This window comes from Molossus molossus, unplaced genomic scaffold (assembly GCF_014108415.1).
Source record: "Molossus molossus isolate mMolMol1 unplaced genomic scaffold, mMolMol1.p scaffold_m16_p_18, whole genome shotgun sequence".
Classification (NCBI taxonomy): Eukaryota; Metazoa; Chordata; class Mammalia; order Chiroptera; family Molossidae; genus Molossus; species Molossus molossus.
Window position 1 is genome coordinate 67,168,491 of NW_023425353.1, and position 18,582 is coordinate 67,187,072.

The 18,582-nt window shown below is 58.2% G+C and overlaps 1 protein-coding gene across 1 annotated transcript in view; it reads right to left on the bottom strand.

Moving 5' to 3' along the window:
• Positions 1-18,582, bottom strand: part of CNTN4 (contactin 4) — a 342,255-nt gene that overhangs the window by 55,241 nt on the left and 268,432 nt on the right. The window lies entirely within an intron of this gene.

Sequence of the window (18,582 nt, forward strand, 5' to 3'; positions counted from 1 at the left end):
TCCGTGTCTGGGACACGCCAGACACCCAACGCACTTTCCGCGAGAGGCGAGCACTGAACTCGAAAGACTAAAAATCTCCCCCCACAAGGCATGACTTTGGCGGCAAGCGTGGACAGCGCATCACCACTGGGGACGAGGTACTGCCTGGCGGGAAGGTAACTGTCCCTGACAGACGCACGCGGGGCCAGGGAGGCGCTGGAGAGGCCTGTCCCCAGCGGGACTCGGAGGGGAGGAGGACAAGCTACGACCGGGAGAGGCGGGCGCAGAGGCTGGGGAGCCGTGGCCGTGTGCACAGAGGCCCGTTCACGGTCAGTCCGTCCAGCCGGCACCGGGCCGTTCACATGCAGCCGCTTCTTCCTGTTTCTTCGGCCCCTCCTCACCGAGCCCATGGAAACAGCCTCCTGGACGATCCGCACGTGTCTGCGCGGGCTCCTGCTTTCTCCGTGGCCAGTGATCTTCCCAAACGCAGACCGGGTGGCCTGCCTCACCCCCTGGCCAGCCCTGGCCCCGCACACACAATAACTCCTCTCTGGCACCAGCACGGCCACAGGGTCCGAGGGAGCGGCCTCTGCTGCCCTGCGGACTTGACTCATTCCGATCTCGCCCTCCACGTGCCCCACGGCCTTCTGCAAGCTCCCAGACTATGCGGAGCCCGGTCCCAGGGCCTGGCCATATGCTGTCCGCCTGCCTCCCCCTCGGGAGGAAGCTGCCCCTCCTCACCCTCTCGGGCCCCGACTAAGACGCGCCTCCCCGTCTTCTCGTTCTCGCAGCCGCCCGGCGTCTCCCCCGCACAGCGTCCAGCAGGTCTGCACACTCGGCAGCTCCTCCGTCACGCGGACATGGGCTGCCTGGGGGGCCAGGACCGTGCTTGTCTGGGGACTCAGGCCCTGGACCTGGTGCACAGGACGATCTGCAGCAGCAGCCTGTCCCCACCCACCGGACTCCAGGAGCCCCCCTCCAAGTCCCGACACTCAAAACGGTCCCCACATGTCCCTGGGGACCTTCGGGTCTACGTGGGGTTCACTCTGGCGATCTCCCAGGGTACGATGACGACGTCTTCGGCGTGAGATACGATAGGCGTCCAGTTCCAGGAACTGTCAAGTCCCGGAACCGTCTTCCCAGGCCGTTGCCGTCCTGCGTCCTGACGTCGGTGTGTCCACTGCGCCCGAGGCACCCGGCGTGCCGTCCGCTCCAGCAGGGGTCCAGCGGGCCCCGCCCCCCAGACCCTCTCCCGGCCCCAGAGCCTCCCTGTCCGGCGTCCGAGGCGCCCAGCGACATGATGGAGGACCCATCCCTTCTTCCCCGTGAACATGGGCCCCACCCCATCCAAGGGTGGTTCCATCTTCACGTTTGTTTCTTGATGAGGCTTTGAAATCTCCATGTCATTCAGTTTCCCCATCTCAGGCTGCTGGCTGACCGGTCACTGTCAGCCTGATACTGAACTCGAGCTCCTCCTAACACACACGCCTCGTGATCACGTGTGATGAGAAGACCTGAACACGTAGCTCCATCCCTCGCTCAGCACAGGTGAGCCCCGACTACCTGGGGGCTCTTTTTAAATCATTGATCGTATCGGAGAAAAGTCAGAAGTGTTAGAGCAGCGAGGGGTGGAAAGACAAGCATGCAGAGGACGTGGTTTGGCCCGCGCGGGGAGAGGCCACGCGGTCACAGCGCAGCGAGTTCCTGCTGCAGAGGGGCAGCAGTCGTCCACGCTGTCCTTGGGACCTCGGAGCTGCAGGGGGCAGGGGCGCCCCTGCAATGATGAGATAAACCGGATCTCTCGTTCTCGGCCTGAGGCTCTGGGTCACAGACGGGGGAGCTGGCCCTGTCAGATCTTTAAATCACAACCGGGCCGGGGACATGGGACCTTTAACAATGCTGATGTTTTCGTTTGGGGGCTTGAGTAATAGGTGACAAAGGCTGCCAACTGCACATTATCCCCCTGTCCTGCAGAGGCCACTGTCCCCACGGCGACCTGTGACTTCCTGAGCAGTGTTGCATGGAAGCCCCAGGGACAGGACAGAGGCAGCGCGTCCTCCCTGCCTCTGAGTGCTGGGAGACCCTTCCCTTGTGACCGTGTCCCCGGAACAGGCAGCTTAGAAAACCTGCCAAAGGGGATGATGGACTTAACCACCTTTCCACAGGCAAACAAGGGATGTATCGAACTGTTACATTCTAAATCATCTCTACTGTTGTAAGGTCAGGGGTAACACAACTCACTTAAAATAATGTGTGATTTTAACAAATATGTTTCTATTGATTTTTTTAGAGGGAGAGGAAGGGAGAGAGAGAAAAACATCCATGTGAGAGAGAAACATGGATCGGCTGCCTCCCGCACGCCCCCTTCTGGGGATCAAGCCCACGACCCAGGCATGTGCCTTGACCGGGCCTTGAACGGGGACCTCCTAGTCCATGGGACGGTGCTCGATCCACTGAGCAACACCAGCCGGACTATGTACCATTTTTTTTAAAATCTCACAAGGTCCTAACAGGTTTATCCTTTCTTTTATGTGCCAACAGTTCCGGAAGACACCTGTGGAAGTCGAGGCCTGAAGGTGGAAGACTGGATTCACACCACGATGGAGGGATGCACATTGTAACACGTCAAGCGAGGTTCACGTACATCCTGCTACTTGTGAGCGGGAAGGAAGTGTGAGGGTGGAGCAGCTCAGGACCCCGACCCCAGGGGCCACAGTGATGAGCCAGAACGAGGCCAGGTCAGGCAGGCACCCCCAAACCAGGGGTCCCTCCACCTTAGGAGACAGCACAGGGCTGGTGCACTTACAAGCTCCGTATCTGGTAACATCTGCCATTCTGGGTGCCCCTGGGCTGACAGATGCGTCACTCCAGTCTCTGCCTCCATCGTCAGGTGGCGCTCTTCCGTCTGTCTCTTCCCACATCTCCCTCCCTTCCCAGGACAGCAGCCATTACAGGAGGGCCCACACTAATCCAGTGTGACTGCACCTGATGGAGGCACGTCTGCAAAGGCCTATTTCCAAACATGGTCACATTGTAAGGCTCGGGAAGACGTGAAATTTACGGAGATGCACTTCAACCTATAGCGGGTGTCAAGAGAGGAAACTCACCAGGGCCTTGGGCTGGGTGAGTGAGCAGATTCTGGGTGACTCACCAGGTGGCAGGGGACAGGAGGGGGTCATGCAGAGGACTGTTGGCTGGGATGGCCCAGCCCCAGCACCTCCACACATGCCCCAGTGATTGCCCTACCTCTGTGTGCACCTGGCCCCCTCCCTCTGTGTGCACCTGGCCCCCTCCCTCTGTGTGCACCTGGCCCCCTCCCTCTGTGCGCGCCTGGCCCCCTCCCTCTGTGCGCGCCTGGCCCTCTCCCTCTGTGCGCCTGGCCCCCTCCCTCTGTGCGCCTGGCCCCCTCCCTCTGTGCGCCTGGCCCCCTCCCTCTGTGCGCCTGGCCCCCTCCCTCTGTGCACCTGGCCCTCTCCCTCTGTGCACCTGGCCCCCTCCCTCTGTGCGCCTGGCCCCCTCCCTCTGTGCACCTGGCCCCCTCCCTCTGTGTGCACCTGGCCCCCTCCCTCTGTGCACCTGGCCCCCTCCCTCTGTGCACCTGGCCCTCTCCCTCTGTGCACCTGCCCCCTCCCTCTGTGCGCCTGGCCCCCTCCCTCTGTGCACCTGGCCCGCTCCCTCAGTGTGTACCTGGCCCCCTCCCTCAGTGTGTACCTGGCCCTCTCCCTCTGTGCACCTGGCCCCCTCCCTCTGTGCACCTGGCCCTCTCCCTCTGTGCACCTGGCCCCCTCCCTCTGTGCACCTGGCCCTCTCCCTCTGTGCACCTGGCCCCCTCCCTCTGTGCGCCTGGCCCCTTACCCAGCGGTAGCCACAGAGACTTGAACTCACTGCTCACTAGGTGGCACTTGGACATTTCATGCAGTGCGCAGGGCCATTCTGTTGGTAATGAACAGCGTGCGGAAGTGTAAGTCCAACAGGAAACGAAGATGAAGCTACCTGCCGGTTCAGTTTCTTGTCCAGCCAACCCAGTTCATGTGTCTGTTGGATTAAACCAGGTCTCCTATTCTATCTCTTGTTTTGGCTACTCTGGCCGAGTAATGCTTATTTTTATTTTAACATTATAGCCCAGATTAGATCCGATCCAGAAGGTCTGCTCCCAAGTGGGGCCTCTGGTTTCAGAGTCGCCGGGGAGCTGAGCGGCTGGTGGAGAGGCCCCGCCTGCCCCTCACCCAGGCTGCGCGACATAGTGTTAGAATAAACGTCCACGAAACAGTCATCACTTCGATGGAGTGCAGGGGCGATGAAGAGAGAGACAAGGATTCGTATATTCGACCTCCCGGGGGGAGTGTTCGCCTGTGGCCAACAGAGCCGCGACCTCTGACCTGGCACCGCCCGGCTGTGCGCTTGAGAAATGAGAAGCGCCCGGCTCACGGCACTGCCGCTGCGGGGCCGGCAGGACTCAGCGGAGCCAGCCCGCTGTCAGGGGAAATAGGACTCGTCTTGGTTTGAACTGGGCTATTCGTTTAATATATATATATAATATATATTATATATATGTTATATATATGTATATAATTAATTTGAGAGAGAGAGAGAGACATCAGTGAGAGAAACATCGATCGGCTGCCCCCTGCACGCCCCCTACTGGGGATCGAGCCCACAACCCGGGCACGTGCCCTGACCGGGAATCGAACCAGGGCCTCTCAGTCCACGGGACGGTGCTCAACCAACCGATAGGCCAGGGGTGGGCGATCTATTTTAATAAAATCCAAATGGCATTTCCACTTTTGTGAGGATAACTTATGTGTCAGCTGGACCGGGCTAGGGGGCCCGGACAGCTGGTCAGGCACTGTTTCGGGGTGTCTGGGAGGCTGTTGGGGGAAGAGCAGCATGTGAGCTGGTGGACTGAATGAAGACGGCCTCCCCAATGGCGGGCATCGCCAGCCTGAGGGCCCACGGAGCAGAAAGGGGAAGGAAGGAAGGATCTACTCTCTCCTGACCTGGGACGTCCCTCCTCTTCTGCCTGTGGCATCCGCGCTCCCGGTTCCTGGACCTTCAGACTCACGTGGCCCCACACCCTGCCCCCCTGGTCTCAGCCCGCGGAACCCCTGAATCACAGCCCGCTCCCCTGTCCTCCTGCCGGCGACGGCACACCCTGGGCCCTACGCCTCCATCGTCACGGGAGACGGTTCCTGTAATAAACCTTGTCCTACAGCCGTTAGGTCCCGTTTTCCCGGAGAATCCTGTCTAAGACAACTTTTAACTAGAACCTGCCTGAGTTTATGGATTTAATTTCAAACGCCACAAGGAAATTCTGGCCTGATCGGAGAGAACGGATTATCCTGATTCGCAGAAAGACCGTTTCGTGGTGGCGTGCGGTGTGGAGCCAATCCAGGCCCGGGGCGGCTCTGCCCCGTCCGGGCGGACAGCGTGCTCTGCGTGGGGAATGTGAGTGGAGCTCGGGGGAGGGGCCGACCCCCAGGCAGCGTCAGGCCGACCTGCCATCCATCTTTCCACGCGACCTCCGTGGCAGCAATAGACATGGCCACTGAACAGCCCCCCTGGGGACAGCGTTCCCCGAGCGACGGCTTGCTCTCTGCTGTGAGGTCTGCCTGTGCTCCCCCCCCAGCAGCCTGCGTCTCCCTCTGCCCCGCCAGCCCCGCCCCAAACCACAGGCGGCCTGTCCCGCTGGCCCTAGTGCAGGTCCCGCCACTGCAGAGGCTCCGTCAATCTAGCCGAGGGCCCCGCCGGCCCAGGACCACGACCACCAAGCATCACAGAGTTCATTCCCATTACCCTCCGTGGCCGGTGCACGGCTGGACGTGGCCAGTAACCTAGGCCGCGCCATGTGTTTACACGGCAAGCAAATAACACATGTCTCCCGCAGAAAGGAATAAAATAAAGACTGTTTTTCTCTTGTCAAAAAGGTTTCTTCAGCCCTGACCGGTTTGGCTCAGCGGTTAGAGCATCGACCTGCAGACCAAAGAGTTGCGGGTTCGATTCCGGTCAAGGGCACGCACCTCGGTTGCGGTTTGTCCCCGGCCCTGGTCAGGTCATGCGGGAGGCAGCCAGTCGATGTGTCCCTGTCACATTGATGTTTCTCTCTCTCTCCCTCTTTCCTTCCTTCCCTCCTACTCTATCTGAAGATACATGGAAAAATATCCTCGGGTGAGGATTAAAAAAATAATAAAAAGAAATGTTTCTCCACTTGCCGCCTTAACTGGCGCAGGCTCTGCGTCTCCATTAGCACAACGTTTAACATCCCTTTCTTCCCTGAACTTATGACCTGAGACAATCCTGACACAAATCTCCGGAGGGTGGACTGCGTCCCCAACAGCGAGTTCTATTTTCTGTGTCTGTGTGTATTCTCATCAAAGCGTCAGAAGTCCCATCACTTTGATAACGAGAATAAACATAATTAGACGAGAAGGCGCTCGGGCAGTTCTGGGTCACGACCTCTCAGGACGCTACAATAACTGGTGAGAGTCGGTCAGTAACCAAGGGCGGCTGGTGTTAGAAACAAATGGCAACAAGGAAGATGATGTGACGGAAACGGACTGCGGGGCCCACGCCGATGTGCGTTGGGGGAGGGGCCCGGCCAGCTGCCGGGGACGCTTGTTAAATGCCTGTGGCGCACCGCTGGGTGCTGCCCAAGGCTCGCGCTACGATCGCGTTTAATCCGCACAGCAGCCCCGAGAAGCACGGTGATTCCAGGTGTTCAGGTGGGGAAATGAAACCCAGGGGCATGAACGGAGAGGTCCGAGGGCCGAGCCGGGAACGCGGATGGTGTTTCCCGTGCAGATCCTGCCACCCAGCCCGTCCTTTCTGCCAGGGTTGGAGCAGGAAGAAAGAGAGCGGAAGGGGGAACATGGTGACCACAGGGGCAGGTCGTCCTTGAACTGAACACTGGACCTCGCATGATCAGTACGTGCATGTTTTTCTTTCTCGTTTTCCTATCAAAATTGCTTTTTGTAGTATTGAGAAATCTGTGTTCAAACTGAAGTCTATCCCTGGCTGGTATGGCTCAGCGGTTACAGCATCAGACCGTGGACTGAGGGGTGTTGGGTTCGATTCCTGTCAAGGGCACGTACCTGGGTTGCAGCTCCCATCCCCGGCCCTGGTCAGGGTCGTGCGGGGGCCAACCAGTCGATATGTTTCTCTCACATCGATATTTCCTTCCCTCCCTCTCTCCCTCCCTTCCACTCTATCTGAAAATCAGTGAAAAAATATCCTTGCATCTGGCCCATATGGCTTAGTAGTTGAGCAATGACCCTGCACCAAGAGGTCGCTGGTTCGATTCCCAGTCAGGGCACATGCCCAGGTTGTGGGCCCATCTCCAGTGGGGGGCGTGCAGGAGGCAGCCAATCGATGTTCTTTCTCATCGATGTTTCCATCTCTCTCTCCCTCTCCCTTCCTCTCTCTCTAAAATTCCATAAAGGAAAAAACATTAAAAAAAGATATCCTCGGGTCAGGATTAACCAGAAAAAAAAAAGAACAAAAACTGAAGTCTAGAAGCAGAAGGAAAAGTAAAGGATGAAAACATAACAGGAAGTGGTCTTCACAGAAGGCCCCCCACCCCGTGACCAAAGTGACCAGAGGCCGGCGTTACCTGCCGGTGAGACGGGGAAGGGCAGCGGACAGTCAGACAGCACGCTGGACGGAGAGGAAGGCCCTGAACCCAAGCCGCAATGCGCCGAGCTGGGCTCAGCAGTCTGCTTGGTTATGCGCCCGGCTGTCCACCGCTGGGCCGCCGGACCAGGGTGTGCTCGCCTTGACCCTCACCCCAGGGCAGTGCGACATTCACAGGGCAGGGAGCAGCGGGGAAAGTCCGAGTCCCTGCACCTGTCATGGCCGAGGACCTCAGTCCGGCTCTGTCCCCAAGGCCCCCGCCAGCCCTGCACACAGTGCCTTACGGTCTATCCTCTGCGGAGGCACAGACGCTCCTAAATGTGTCCCCTCGATGGTCACACCTTGTACGCGTTCCCGGGATCCTGGGCACGGCCGCGGTGGGCACGTTCAGGGGCCACCAGGGGGCTCCACTACTTGCCCAAGCGTGTGTTAGACACCTGGCTTGGGAGGTCCCAACCTCTCCGGCTCCGGTTTGCCATCTCTAAAACGGGGGTCAGAATAGTAGCACCTCGACTTCACAAGGTTTCTGAAGAGGTCACAAGAGGTAACGCCCGTGAAACACTGATAACTCTGGCGGCGTAGAGTGAACACCTAATAAAAGCCACAACAGTCGTGCTCAGTATTATTACTTTCGGCCTAACGATAATTAATAGTCACCATCTTTTCTTTGAGCGGCTCAATGTTCAAAACTGAAGTAACTGAATCAAGGGACGTTCATACTGTTGCTGCAGCTAGAATGCAATGCCCTGGCCATAAAGGGAGGCTAAGCGTGCAAAGAGATAGGATAAAGCCAGGCCCCAGGCTTCCACTCCGGCGGGGTGCGTTGTCTGTCATGGTTCTGAGCCAGCTTTTCCTCGGACAGAAATGGCATTACCCAGGGCTTCAGAGTCTTCAGACATCCCAGGACCAAGCTGGCTCTCCCCTGGGTGTTCCCCGAGAGGAGGGAGCCGTGTTGTTCAATGCCGCTGAGAATCTGCAGCCTGGCGACTAGCTAGGGTCAGCCGAGAACCTGGACAGGCGGGTGCAGGTCTCACAACTTTGTGAAACACGCCTCTGTTTCAACCGTGTCCGCAGGACCCACACTTCCTTTCATGGCCCCATGACACAGTGGACTGTCCACCTGTCCCGGGCAGGTCCCTCTGCCACAAAGTCCTGACGTTTCAAGGTTGTCTGGTCTACTCACATGACATTTATCGTATACCCCTCGATATCCTGTCACCCCATCCATCCAAAGAATTTCCGGAAGTCAGGGCCCCGGGCGAACACTTCTTTCTGTAGCCTCTTCATCCCCCCCCCGTCTTCCAGGGGCGGAGGCACCCAGTGGACGTGGGGATCAAATTCCAGGGAGGCTGGAGAATTTCAGAGACACTCGTGATGCCTCTTAGCACACAGACCCTGATTTCTAACCTTTTTTTGGTGGGTGGGTGGAAGTCAGAGATCACTTTATAAACCTCACAACATTCTCTCCCCCAAGTCCAACTGTGCACATTGTTTCTGAAAGCGTACAGGCTCCTAAAGCCGCCGGGTCTCCAAACCGTAGAGAGAAACCGCTGTCCTGGAGGAGACAGAGGCGGCAGCAGACCCTGTACTCACGGGGCGTGTGAGCTACCTGTCGGTCTTCTGTGGCGCTCCGGAGAGGGCTCTGCCGAAGTCAGCAGGCGCCCTCTGTCCAGAGCGACTATTTCACCTGCTCTGATCCTTCGGGCCTGTTCTGCGTAGGAGGCATTTCCATAATCGCTGGTGCCCCGGCCCCAGTCCTGTCTCCTCCCCACCAGCGCTCAGCCCAGGGTCACGGGAAAGATGTGGACAGGGACCTGGCTGTTGCTCTATTAGTCTCTCCCTAGATGGAAAAGAAAGTGGTTTCTTTTCACGGAAGAGTCCCCCTTCCTTCCAGACGAGCCGCCCGGAAGGAACTGCAAAGTCGGTTCTGACAAATGATTCTCCTGATGAGAGCGCACCGGAGGGACCCGCGCCTGGGTCCGATTCTAGCGAGCAGCCCGGATCGGGAAGGCCCTGTTCTCAGTCGGAGAGGAGGCCGATGCAGACAAACCGGAGAGCTTCAGAAAGAGCAAGGAGCTCTTAACATCGAAGGTGTCGTCGAGGGAGAGACAGTCCCTCGGACATGCCAGTGACAAGCGAAGTCTGATGAGAACACCAGGGGGAGGAGAGGGTCGAAGAGAACGGATCACTGTAAACGCGGCCTGCTTACAGCGGGAAAGCACGTGCTAACAGCTGAGCGGCCTGTGCTGTCTGTGTGCACAGGGGTCCCCGAGAACCTTCCTGGAATAACCGCATTTCTGGGAAAATCTGCTAAATGAGGCTCCTGTGAAAGGGTTGAACCCGAAAGGATGAGAGGGATCTAGTAACCTTGAAAGTCCGGGGGACCTCAAGTAACAGCCCAGATGTGCTACAGTGATTTTCACGGAATTCAGTGGTGCATTGTTCAAACTGGGTGCTCCCTAATCATGGACAGGTGAGACCGGCTAACATCACCTGACAAATCGCGCCTTTGTTGCTTTGTCTACAGGTCCAATACCTCAGGTCAAGGGACACAGCCTTGCTAGACATGTTTGCCTGGGTGGGGGATAGAAGGGCCAGACAGAGACTTATTAGACATTTTCTTTGTGTGTGTGTGTGTGTGGGTGTGTGTGTGTGTGTGCCTGGGGGTGAGGGTGTGTGTGTGGATGTGCCTGGGGTGAGTGTGTGTGTGTGTGTGTGTGTGTGTATGTGCCTGGGGGTGAGGGTGTGTGTGTGGATGTGCCTGGGGTGAGTGTGTGTGTGTGTGTGTGTGTGTGTATGTGCCTGGGGGTGAGGGTGTGGGTGTGCCTGGGGTGAGTGTGTGTGTGTGTGTGCCTGTGCCTGGGAGCAAGTGTGTGTGAGTGTGTGTGTATGTGCCTGGGGGTGCGTGTGTGTGTGCGCGTGTGCCTGGGGGTAAGTATGTGTGTGTATGTGCCTGAGGGTGAGTGTGTGTGTGTGCACTTTGTGTGTGTGTGTGTATATGTGCTTGGGGGTGAGTGTGTGCATGCGCCTGGGAGTGTGTGTGTGTGTGTGCCAGAGGGTGTGTGTGTGCCAGAGGGTGTGTGTGCGCCCGAGGGTGAGTGTGTGTGTGTGTATGTATGTGTGTGCATGAATTAGGTACAGAAATAAGAAACAGAATGGTCGTCAGCATTTATGAGTTACAGTGCTGGATGAATAAAACTGACGTTAATAGCAAGTTCAGTTTTGAAGAATGAGGTGACCGAGCAGTAAGTGATTCAGGGCGAGTCACTCCGCAGTGGTCCAGCTGCGGAGAGAACCCAGGTTGACCAGACGACACCATCGGGAGGTCTGCATATCGAACCAGCAGCGCGACCCTGCCGGCCACAAACGAGAGCCGCAATTAGACCCCTGCGCTGGGGACACGGGAGACGGGCTGCTGCCCCCGCCGGGCTATTTTTAGGGCCCGCCTCCCGCTGGGCAAGTGCACCTCAGGACCTGCGCAGAGGTGAGGTCTGCTGGTTGCCACGGACAACCTGCTCTGCGGCTTCACGGCCTCCCAACAGGCCCACCAGCTGGGGGTGAAACACCCGGGCACCCGACGTCCGCCTCGAGAAAGAAAACTCGAAGGGTCGCTGGGAAATAAAGTTCCCATGGATGCTAACGTTTGATGGGAGCCATTTTCCTTGTATGAAATTAAGCATCAAAGGTACTTTAGAACGTAGGTGTGCCTTGGAGATTTTCGACGATTTCTTTCCACAACGCGTGCTCCCCGGTCCCCACCGTGTCCCTGGGGTTTGTTCCAAACACTCTACAGCCACACGTTGTTTTTTCTCCGTGTGTGTGTTTGAAATTTTTTTAATCCTCACCCAAGGATATATTTTTTATTTATCTTCAGACAGAGTGGGAGGGAGAGAGACACCGATGTGAGCGGGACACACCAGCTGGTTGCCCCCTGCATGACCCCGACCAAGGCTGGGGATGAACCGCAACCGAGGTCCGTGTCCTTGGCCGAATCAAACCCGCAACCCTTTGGTCTTCGGGCCGACGCTCTAACTGCTGAGCCGAACCAGCCAGCACGTCACACGTTGTTCTACGTTACGGGTAAAAACCGGCCTAGTTTGCAAACTGTTCAGTGAACATAAATTACAGTGCGTGGGCTTCTTGCCAGCGCGGGTGGTTTCATGGAGTTAATTCCAGGTCACCCACTGGGTCCCTCCTCAGAGGACAGAGCAAAGGCCAAGCACCTGGGCAGACGTTTATGTGAAAGCTCACGGAGCAGGCTTGTTGCCACATGGCACTGGGCTGCTACACCTCGCTGTTCCTCGACCTCCCGTGCCCATGGGCATCTCAGAACGACCCCAGATTCTCCGCTAGGAAGCACGCTGGCCATCTCCCTAACCCTGCAGCCTTCCCAAACGATGAAATAAGGGGACACAAAGCTCGTCGTCCTTGGTCTGCTCTGTTTCAGCCTGGGCATCCTCTGGCCGCGGGTACATCCTGGGCACTTTCTGTCCGAGAGTCATTGCAAGAAACACCCTGGGGACAGCAGAGGAAAGAGACCCTGCTGCTCCGGTCACCGCTCCGGTGACTGCTCCGGTCACTGGCCCTGTGGCATGGACATCGCCCGCTCGGCAGACATCCCTCTTTGTCTGGAAGTAATAATCACCCCGATCTTCCTCCGGGAAGCCACGTCTCCTTACTTGCAGCCCAGATCTGGGGGTTATCACACCGTCCCCTGGATACGAGGTGCTCACGGGCTCAGGTGTGGCCAGTGGGAGAGTCCCTGCTCTTGGCTGAAGTGGCTGGTTCTGAGGTGGGCATGTGACCGATTCCAGGCCACTCAGGATAAGTGAGTGTCACCCTGCGGGAACTGAAGTGTCGACGAGACAAGCGGTTAGCATCTGCTGCTGGAGCTACTGAAACGGCACCTCCCTGGCCTGGGGCCACCTTCCCTCAGCCGGGGGAGCCGCTGCCCCGAGAACGGAACCGGAAGTCAGGTCTCGGAAATGTCCCTCCGGGCCAGCGAGTCCCTCTTTCTCCCCTCGTGGCACATAAGCTGATTGCTGACATTCTGCAGCACACCAAAAAGACACACACACACACACACAAGGTGCAGTTTTGGTTCACTCACAGCAGATGGCTATTGTTGTGCTGCCCGCTGTCATTTTGTTATTTGACAGTCTAGGGAGACAGAGGTCAGTGCCCCGACTAAACAGCCCGCCGTGCACGTTTTGAACGTTCTTGCAGCCTTGGCCAGCGGCTCAGCTGGTCGGAGCTCTGGCCGGTGCGCCCGGAGGTGGGGGTGTGAGCCGGGCAGGGCACCTGCGAGGCTGCAGGTTCAGTCCCCAGTCGCTGTGTCTAGGAGACGACCCATCGACGTTTCTCTCTCATGGATGTTTCCCACCCCTCTCTCCTTCCTACTTCCTGTCCCTCTAAAACCAGTGAGGATGAAAAAAATACATATTTTTGCAACACGCCAGTTCGAAACTTAGTAAATTCCCTAAAAGTCATCGAGCTGTACGCTTCAAATGGTGTATAAACTATGCCGCAGTGAATTGTTTAAACACCCCTGGTGAGCCCGTTTGAGTTGGGTCTCTGTCACTGGCACCTCGAATTGTTGTGACAAACACGGTCTTGCTGGTGACAGGGTGAACACGCAGCAAACAGCGTCTGTGTCAACAAACGCTGCTCATTTGACGCAGCGTTTGTTGACACAGACGCTGCGTCAAATGAGCAAAACTCCAAGACCAGGGCAGCCCGTGGGCGCTGGGCTGGTCACCGCTGTCCACTCCTGCCCGCACCAGGCTGGAAACCTGAGTCAGAGCCCTTCCTCTCTACGTTTAAACCCCAGTGCGGCCGAGGGAACACTGTCAACAACACCGCGACAACCACCTGTGGTGTCAGGTGGGTGTGAGGCTCATCGGGGCCCTCTGTGGGCTCTGTGAACGTCTAAGCGCCGTGCTGAACACCTGACACTCACATAATACTGAGCATCAACCGTGATGGGAAAATGAAAACGTTAAAACAAAAGAGAGACCCTGCGTCAGAACGACCCAGAGAGGCTGTCTTGACGCCCAGGAACGGTGTGACGTCAGAATGGTGCATTGTTTGTTGTGGGTGACAGGTGGCGGGTGGTGGGTGGCAGGTGACAGGTGGGGGGTGGCGGGTGGCAGGTGACGGGTGGGGGGTGGGGGGTGGCGGGTGGCAGGTGGCGGGTGGCGGGACGCGGGTCGCGGGTGACAGGTGGCGGGTGGTGGGTGACAGGTGGCAGGTCGCGGGTGGCGGGTGGCATGGCCTGAGGACCCTGTGCCGACCGGAGACCAGCAGGAGTGGCTCCGACACTGGCCCACCCGTCTCGGACGCCGCTGTCTCCAGCAGCCTGCTGGGGCGCCCTTGTGCGCAGTGGCCCATGGAAGCCACCCGAGGACCCTGACCAAAGGAGACGTGGAGTGAGGGTCCGGCTTCCCTTCAGTGACCGATCACAGACCGTTTTCTCCGCCTCGTCATGGAGCTATTCACAGTCCAAACCTTCATTATGGCCATTTCAGTTTTTCAGGAAAATCAGGCAAAAGTCCTTAGGGAGGAGATGCCTGAACTTCAAGTTCGTCAGCGAACCTGGTGATTTCCCGACACCTGTGAGCTCGTCCTCTCACTTCTTCCCCGCGGCAAGCGCTGTGGAGGCGAGGCCCCGACATGCGGGCTGCCCCGCGACCTTGTCCTCAGCGCCTGTCAGGGCTGAGAAATACACGGCACGGGCCGATGGTCGGCGCTGCGGAGGCGAGGCCCCGTACATGCGGGTCAGGGCTGAGAAATACACGGCACGGGGCGGATGGTCGGCGCGGACACTGGTTCTGAGGAGGGAGAGAGGCACATCGCCATCGACCTCCCAGGAGCCTGAAGGGTGGTTTTCCTGGGAGGAGAACCACGCGCATGGCCACAGACCTGCCCTCGGTCCAGCTGCTGGCAGGCCTTTGGGGGATGGTCCTCGAGACCAGCGCAGGAAACCAGCCAGGTCGGCGTCTCCGCTCACGGACACCCCCGGGCGGCGGGCCCGGCTCCGGAGAAGGCGGTCGGCCCCAAGCCCCGGCTGGAAACCCGCAGGGTCGGGGCCGCTGCCCCAGCCCACTTGTCAAGGTCAAGACAAGAGGACCAACCGTGGCACAGCTCTGTGCCTTTATTCCTTCTAAAGTAAAATCTCATCAACATCATCACGGTGGTTCTTTTAACCCCTCTGAAGTCGGCGTTTCAGAGACAGGGTGCTTCCCTCCGCGGCTCAGGCTTCGGGAATGAGCCCACGTCACACGAGGGGGGCTGGACTCCCCCACGACGCTCACGGGCACGTGGTCCGCGAGGGGCCTCGCACGGCAGTTGGGCTTCGTGCTCCGGCCTCCCGCTGTGCCTTCGGCAGCAGTGGGACTCAGAGGCCCGGGAAGAACCACGACCTGGGACGGAACACCTGTCTGCGAGGGAGCTCCGGGCTTCGCCTCCGCAGCTGAATCCCGATGGCGGTTGTTTCTAGGCGCCGTCCGCGCACCCAGCGTGGTCCGCTGGGGTTTCCACTCGCCGTGGGAGGTGAGAACCGAGTTCACTGGGAAACCGAAACCACGGACCATGAGCAGCCAGACGCTTTATTTATTTTTTATCCTCACCCGAGGATATTTTTCCATTTATCTTCAGAGAGAGGGGAGGGATGGGGAGAGATAAAGAGTAACATCGACGTGAGAGAGCCACATCGACTGGCTGCCTCCCACACAACCCGACCAGGGCCGACGCACCCGAGGTACGTGCCTGACCCGGAATCGGACCCGGGACTCATTGGTCCACAGGCCAATGCTGAGCCACACCGGCCAGGGCAGCCAGGACTTTGAAAGGGGTTTATGGGAACTGGTTTAGTCCCCCCCACTCCTTGTCTCTCTCCCGTCGGCCTCGGGGAGTCCCAGTCGCGGTCGGTTCTCGGGCAATAAAAGGACCAGGACAGCGTCCCTGCCCTTGAGCAGCGCAGTCTGGATGAGACAGAAAGTGCGCGCTCACCAACGTCACAGGCAGGTGAGATACCGCGGGCCACTGAAGGGACACGTGGACTGCAGGGCAGCTGACAACACACCCCATGCGGCAGCGGTCCTGGGGGACAGCGCAGGGCGCTTTCCCACGAAGACGGCTCTTCAAGGACGGGCGGGGCGAGAGACACGTGGGGGAGGTCAGTAGGCGAGAAGGCGGCACCCCCACTGCCGGGTGTGGGCTCTGGGCAGAGAGGGAGCCAGGACCCCACTCAGGTCAGATCCAAAGCGAAGTGTTTATGCGAGGGCCGGGCAGACGGGCGCGGGGGACACCGGCGCTGGCACTTGGGAAGGTCACGCTGGACAGTGAGCGAGGAAGTTCGGGCTCAGCACAGGACAGAGGCGGGAGCCAGGCGGGCACGTCCTCCGGGAGTCCAGATGTGTGCCGCCCGAGAACTAACCCAGCACATGTGGCTGTAAAGTGTAAATCAGTGAAAATAAAGTGGAGCCCTGGCCGGTCTGGCTCAGCGGTTGGAGCGTTGGCCCAAAGACCAGAGTCGTGGGTTCGATCCTGGTCAAGGGCATGTACCTCGGTTGCGGTTCATCTCCGGCCATGGTTGGGGTCGTGAGGGAGGCAACCAGTCGATGTGTCTCTCTCACATTGATGTTTCTCTCTCTCCCTCCCTCCCTCTCACTCTATCTGAAGATAAAAAGAAAAATATCCTTGGGTGAGGATTAAAAAAAAAAGACAAATAAGCCCTGGCCGGTTTGGCTCAGCGGTTAGAGCGTCGGCCTGTGGACCTGAGAGACCCGGGTTTGGTTCCCGCTAAGGGCACGTACCTGTGTTGCAGTTTGTCCTTGGCCCTGGTTGGGGTCGTGTGGGTGGCAGCCACTCGATGTGTCTCTCTCACATCAATATTTCTCTGTCTCTTCTTTCTCCCTCTCTCTCTCTCAAAAAAAAAAAGGACAAATAAAATGTAAATTAATTAAAATTAAATGTGAATTCAGTTCCTCAGTAGCATTACTACCTACCCTTCGAGGGCTTAGTAACCACAGGGACGAGTGCCTACTATCTGGGCAGTGGGGACAAGGGTTTCCGTCACGACAGAAAGAGCCCCTGGACCCGTGGGAGGTGAGGCCACAGCAGCGCGGGGCGGCGTCGAGGGGCGAATCGGCGCTTGGACGGAGGAGGGGGAAGGGGGAACCGCCACACAGGCTTGGGCGCGACAAGACCAAGAAGGTGGGACACAGTCCGTGGTGCTGACGATCAGCTGAGTCTCCGCTGACTAATTCCGAGGCCAACAGGAAGAGGACGCACGGATGATGCCTTGATTCTATCATTACGTTTGGAAGTAGAGTCCACTTCAGTAGAATCACAGAAAGCTGACGGCCAGTCATTCAATTCACAGATCAGAAAACACAGAGGCCTTGGTCTCATTCACGGCTGTGCCCTGGGCCCCGAGGGGGTGCCCGCTAAGCCGGGAAGCCAAGTGAACCCCTCATGAACCCCCAATGAATGAGCCCAGGGACGTGACGCGGAGTCAGGCTGAAGATGGAACCGTCACTGTTCTCAGAGTGAGGGACCTAGTTCAACTCTCGGTTGTGTCGTGAACTAGATGTTGAATGAAGGAAACACGGTAAGTTTTCTAAACCTTGGTGTCCTCATCAATAAAAAAGCCACCGCAGGGAATGAAACCCTTCGAGTCGCAAACAAGCTCTCTGAGAACCACAGGCCGGGGCGTGTGCCAACAGGCTGGTGGTCCTGCTCCCAGCCAGGGTTCTGCAGCCGCTGTCGCGAAGCCTGGTCCCCGGCCAGCAGCACGGGGCCTGCGGGGACGTGCGAAGTCTCCGGCCCCAGACGACCTCCCAAGCAGACCGTCTGCGCGAATGCCATCCCAATGCCATCCCAATGCCATCCCCAGACACCGTCCTTAAAGCCGGAGAGACACGGAACCGCTCCTGAGCACACTTGGAATTTCCACTCAAGTCTCCCAAACCTTCGAGGACAATGAATAGAAGAATCAATACAACTATTAAGCCAATTTAGTGGGAAAGAAATATAATTCGAAGTCTGATTTATTCGCACTGGCTGTTCATCACCAGTGGATGGCCCTAGAACAGTCTAGATCCCAGTCTCATGTTCTTGGTGGTGGCCAAATTTCTCCAACGAGATTGCCCATTACGGGGGTGAGGGCAGGGCCAGCATGCCGATGGCCTTTGCGGGTGGCACAGCTCACCTCCTGCCAAGGGCCAGGGGCCCGTGGGGAGGTGGACCTGCATGGCGCACGGCAGGACTGAAGTCCCAGCTGACCCCACCGGCTGGGAGGCCAGGCGGCCTATCGTGACGCATGACTTCTGATCGGGACGCACAGAAATGTCTGCAAGGGTTCAAAGACATTAGTCACGCGGATGCGGCACCCTTTCCTTCAGTAAACAGTCGCATAATAAGAACCAACATGTGGCCCGGCCGGTGTGGCTCAGTGGTTGAGCGTTGACCCTGCACAAAGACGTCACTGGTTTGATTTCCAGTCCGGGCACATGCCCAGGTTGTGGGCCCATCCCCAGTGGGGGGCGTGCAGGAGGCGGCCAGTCGACAACGTGTGGGAAATACAACAGGGAGCCACGCTGGTGAGGTCTCCGCCCTCAGGGAACGTGAACTCTGTGGGAGACCAGTCACGACATGGATGACCATCCTCACACGCGCTCATTCGACAGGGATTTCCTGAGCAGCCACCGTGGGCCCTGCCCTCTCCTGGACTCGGGGTACACAGAACCCAGAGAGACGGACAGTGTGGCTGCCCCCGGGAGCTCGCGTTCCCATGGACGGAGACAGCAGACTCGAAAGCAGCCCTGTGCGTGTGGACTTGGAGTAACGTGTGCTGAGAATCGGATCCAGATGCTAGTACGCTGGGCCTGTCCCAGGAAGAGAAAGAAGGCCAGTGGGGGAGGCGGGGGCAGGGGTCGGGGTGAGTCTGGTCGCCAAGGCTGGGGCTGGCTCACG